A 6,000-nucleotide genomic window follows, 5' to 3' on the forward strand; every position below is an offset into this window, starting at 1 on the left:
AATAGAATCGTACATGAGTATGGTCCTTGGACAGGTGAAATCAGCCCAAGGGTAAGGGTTTGGATGTCCAGTACTAAGCTTCGACAATTTCTGGATAGCCAAAAGATTACCCTAGGGTAATATGACAATATGCCTCAAAATAGTCATATGGTCTCTAATGTATTCCCTCCACATTTACAGTCATTTCAATGATCAATATTTTTCCAAAGTCACCACTCAGGTGTTGCAAGGAAGGCATGTTTTGATGCATATTTCATGAGGAAAGTCGTTATTATAAGGAACAGCTTTTTAAGTGCAAATGGTATGATATATAAATATGTATGTGTAAACAGACTGTTCTCGAACTCAAAGATGTTCGCGATACCCAATGTTGATATTAATTCTTGCTGCGATTGTCAGGGAACAAAATGGCTGTTTTTATTGTTATTATAATTTTGTTAAATTGTCGAGGTGTCTTTCTAACACCATGTCCCTTTCACATGAAATTACTTTTCTCCAGTATAACAAGTTATAATTCAAGTGTACTCAACGAGCGTCATCATTTATCTTATTTCTGAAAATAAATCAACGAACGTTTCCCATTTCCAAACTTTTGATTGACCTATATGTTCGGGACGAAAAGAAAATGCATAAATTTAAACGTTTTACAATAGAAGTTCGACGTTCAAAAAGTAACACCCGAGTAATGTTGCGTACTAAATGTGAGGATCAAAGAAGTTGGTACGAAACCACAAGTCACTCAGGTAAGGATAATTAAAAACGTCGATATTCATATCAAACAAGGAAATAAGATATATTATCCAATGAGGTAATCATGGCGAGCTAAATCATTGCCCATACTCTTTATAAATAATAATAATAATGATAATAATATTCAACATTTATATAGCGGTCAATATAATTTATAAAATTACTGTAGAGCGCTTTACAACATATGGATAATAGTATTAGTTATAATTGTGAAACAAAACCGGCTTACAAATCACTATTATACATTAAGCAGGAAGATAAACATCGCAATGTGCACACAATTGAATAAATCAAGGGTGGTATGTACATGACGTCTGTGCAAAGTGTCTGAAATGCAGACGTGAAGAGGTGAGTTTTGCATTTATCATAACACTGTGTAACAAGCAACTCGAGAATATTAAATCAACATTGACATATAAACAGCGTCGTAGTGGGGAAAGCTAAAATGTTATTGTCGATAATCCTATAGTATGAACAGTAATGTAAACTAGCGTTGATAAAGGCGGATTCCATGCCGCTGATTCAGAAACGTTTCTTGAAACATTTTCTAAATGAAAAAATATATATTTTATAGTAGGCAGGTTTCTATTTATCGGTTTGTCAAGTCCATAAGAGTTAAAAACAAGTTTGTTCCAATGTAAAATGTAAACCAGGAAGTTTGAAATCATACAAAATTTTAACTGTTTTTGTAATGAAAAGTTAAATGTGAACAACAAACATTTTTTAATTTGAAATTGTGATGTTTAATGTAACTTTTATTAAATCCAGAACATCGCTACAATGTACATGTATGAGCTACATATTTCCTGCATATAAACTACAACATATGTCTGCAGCACATGTCATTGTGTAGAACCATTGTTCTGTTGCAGATGTTGAGGTAGATAAATATCTTTACGAGAATAGTCATTTGTTACATTAGTAATTGTAACATTACAGTAACATTGATAATTGTTACATTACAGTAACATTGATATTTGTTATATTACAGTAACATTGATATTTGTGACATTACAGTAACATTGATACTTGTAATATTACTGTAACATTAATAATAGTTACATTACAGAAACATTGATGCTGGTGACATTACAGTAACATTGATATTTGTTACATTACAGTAACATTGATATTTGTTACATTACAGTAACATTAATGCTTGTGACATTACAGTAACATTGATAATTGTTACACTACAGTAACATTGATACTTGTGACATTACAGTAACATTGATATTTGTTATATTACAGTAACATTGATATTTGTTACATAACAGTAACATTTATATTTGTTATATTACAGTAACATTGATATTTGTTATATAACAGTAACATTGATAATTGTTACATTAAAGTAACATTAATATTTGTTATATTACAATAACATTGATAATTGTGACATTACAGTAGCATTGATACTTGTTACATTACAGTAACATTGATATTTGTTAGATTACAGTAACATTGATAATTGTTACATTACAGTAACATTGATACTTGTTACATTACAGTAACATTGATAATTGTAACATTACAGTAACATTGATACTTGTTAGATTACAGTAACATTGATATTTGTTACATTACAATAACATTGATATTTGTTACATCACAGTAACATTGATACTTGTGACATAACAGTAGCATTGATACTTGTTACATTACAGTAACATTGATAATTGTTACATTAAAGTAACATTGATACTTGTTAGATTACAGTAACATTGATATTGGTTACATTACAGTAACATTGATAATATTTACATTACTGTAACATTAATAATTGTTACATTACAGAAATATTGATGCTGGTGCCATTACAGTAACATTGATATGTGTTACATTACAGCTACATTGATACTTGTTATATTACAATAACATTGATAATTGTTACATTACAGTAACATTGATAATTGTAACATTAAAGTAACATTGATAATTGTTACATTACAGTAACATTGATACTTGTTACATTACAGTAACATAGATAATCTTTACATTCCTGTAACATCGATAATTGATACATTACAGTAACATTGATATTTGTTGCATTACAGTAACATAGATAATCTTTACATTCCTGTAACATCGATAATTGATACATTACAGTAACATTGATATTTGTGACATTACAGTAACAATGATATTTGTTACATTACAGAAACATTGATATTTGTTACATTACAGACACATTAATAATTGTTACATTACAGTAACATTGATAATTGTGACATTACAGTAACATTGATATGTGTTACATTACAGCTACATTGATACTTGTTATATTACAATAACATTGATAATTGGTACATTACAGTAACATTGATAATTGTTAAATTACAGTAACATTGATAATTGTTACATTACAGTAACATTGATAATTGTGACATTACAGTAACATTGATACTTGTTACATTACAGTAACATTTATATTTGTTACATTACAGTAACATAGATAATCTTTACATAGCAGAAACATTGATACTTGTTACATTACAGTAACATTTATATTTGTTACATTACAGTAACATAGATAATCTTTACATAGCAGAAACATTGATACTTGTTACATTACAGTTACATAGATAATCTTTACATTCCTGTAACATCGATAATTGATACATTACAGTAACATTGATATTTGTTACATTACAGTAACAATGATATTTGTTACATTACAGAAACATTGATATTTGTTACATTACAGTTACATAGATACTTGTTATATTACAGTCACTGTGATAATTGTTTCATTACAGTTACATTGATAATCTTTACATAGCAGAAACATTGATGCTTGTTGCATTACAGTAACAATGATAATCTTTACATTCCTGTAACATCGATAATTGATACATTACAGTAATATTGATAATCTTTACATAACAGAAACATTGATATTTGTTATATTACAGTAACATTGATAATTGTTACATTACAGTAGCATTGATAATTGTTACATTACAGTAGCATTGATGATTGTTACATTACAGTAACATTGACAATCTTTACATAGCAGAAACATTGATGCTTGTTACATTACACTAACATTGATACTTGTTGCAATACAGTAACATTGATACTTGTTACATTACAGTAACATTGATAATTGTTACATTACAGTTACGTTGACCTCGAGCTCTCCTCCATGGAGCAACATGTATGGTATTTTTAAGTAATGGCAATTTTTAGATTTTGTGATAATCGCACAACCCCAATTTTGAGTTATTCACAACAATTGATCTCATTTAAATCTGACGTATTAGCAACGGCACCGACTCCACGAATATCCAGAACAGGATGATTACTGACGTGGTTACTTTATGCTGCTGGTTGCCTTCATTTAAAAGTTAATTATATATACATCAAATAGTCTAGCTTTCCTAAAATGCTCTACTTGGCGTGTTCCAATTACTTATCTTTGTTTAACAGCACCTTGTGATTATAGACGCTACGTTATCAACAATGAAACAGTCGATTGGTAAAGTGCATCTTAGTCACGTAGCTGTAACTGATAATGTTGTGTATCGCTATGCATAATACGCTGACAGAATGTCAATCAAACCCGACTAGAGCCTGCAAATCACCGGTCCCTGCCAACCTCTTACTGAGCGATTCCCTTTAAAATGACAGATACTTTATGAGCGCATTCGATAAGAGCAGTCCCCGTTGCTTTCTGGTTTTGTTTAATTCGATCTGGTTTGTTTTCAAAGAGTTCAATACGAAATGTGTAGGCTGTATAAAGTTTTTTTATCTTGCACCTTTGCGATAAAGATCTAGGTTTTCATTGGGATCATTCGATAAGCAACACTTGCTATATTTCCCAGCCAGTGCTATTGTAAGGGGATCTTAAACCGCCTGAGGAGACCACTTACAGCGCTATAAACCACTTATCAAGTAATTTGTGTGTGTAGGAAATATTGCCCCCAGGGCTATTGTTGGATATTGACTGTCTATCACTTCTCGCAGTAGACGTCGTCATTTTCCAATATTTTTACGAGATTGACGCCAATATAGACTGTAATAAAGGGAACCGCAAATAGACGAATCAATTGTGTAACGCAGGAAAGTATCAGCAGACAGCACAGACGTCACTATGACAGATATAGATGTCTGGTTCCTTGTAGAACTTGGCAAATCGTTGTGATATGCTTAGTTTTCTTTCTCCCCTCAATGCTTTCGTTAAAAACACGTCTTCTGCATTACGTGTACATGTATCCGCCGCGTTGTAAGAGACCCTGCCATATATATCTGTTGCTTTGGTGTTAACCCTTAAAATGGACCTCTTTGTTCTATATGATTTTAGACAAGGATATAATGATGATTGTATTTGGTTTATAAGAGATGACTGCGTTATTCCATACATTGATAATTAGTTTTTCCCGATTGTTGACATATGCAAAAACCCTGTCACCCTGTCCATCCGTTTGTCCATTATACTGGTAAGCGCAACTCCTCCTAAGCCGTGTGTTGGATATATTTTGCAACTTACACAGTTAAAGTACATTGAACGTAGTAAAGAATTGACATTTCGATTATATTTTTCTGACGGTATGGACTTCAAACTTTCCGCACCAGAAACACTGTAGGTGCAACTCCTGCTTAACAGTTAGTTAGATGCTGTTGTTTTTTTCTTTTTGTTTATTTTAACAATTAAAGTACATCATAATTATGAAGTTGTGCCTGAAGAAAGGAATTTGTGATTCGATCATTGCTCCGAAAGTGATAGACCTTGTATCTTTAATTTCTACTCCGGAAACCTTCGAAGCGCAGCTCCGCGTTAACAGTTTGTTGGATGTTTTTATTAATTCGCACTGTTATCGCACATCATATGGTAATGATCATATAGAATTATAAAAAGGATTTTTTTTTAACAATCTATAAATATAAACTTTATTTATTTAACGAAAAATATGAATAAAAAAGGGTTTTTAAAATTCCGGATGTTAGTGCGCGGGTGTTTGAATGTGGTAATCTATCTTGACTGATAGTTAAAAAAAAACTATCTCTGCTGTACAGGCTGTCAAATTGTTTTCAAGATCGACAAGCATATTTCATAAAAATCAAGGACTCCTAAATACAAAAACGATGGCAGTCTAACAGTGCATATGCCACTGGTTTTATCGCCCCGCATAATATATTAATATTCTGTCTATCAAATAGGATTGTCTTGATTGCGTTATAAAGATTAGCATACTAACACAGAGGCGGGTCCAGGTGAGGGCGTAATGGGCATACCCACCCCCCCCC

The 6,000-nt window shown here is 31.6% G+C and overlaps 1 protein-coding gene across 5 annotated transcripts in view; it reads left to right on the forward strand.

Annotated features, from left to right (window-relative positions):
• LOC110467108 (cholecystokinin receptor type A-like) overlaps window positions 1-6,000 on the forward strand; it is a 56,022-nt gene that overhangs the window by 23,431 nt on the left and 26,591 nt on the right. The gene's annotated exons all lie outside the window — the stretch shown is intronic.

The sequence above is a fragment of the Mizuhopecten yessoensis genome, unplaced genomic scaffold (genome assembly GCF_002113885.1).
Source record: "Mizuhopecten yessoensis strain PY_sf001 unplaced genomic scaffold, ASM211388v2 scaffold11161, whole genome shotgun sequence".
NCBI lineage: Eukaryota > Metazoa > Mollusca > Bivalvia > Pectinida > Pectinidae > Mizuhopecten > Mizuhopecten yessoensis.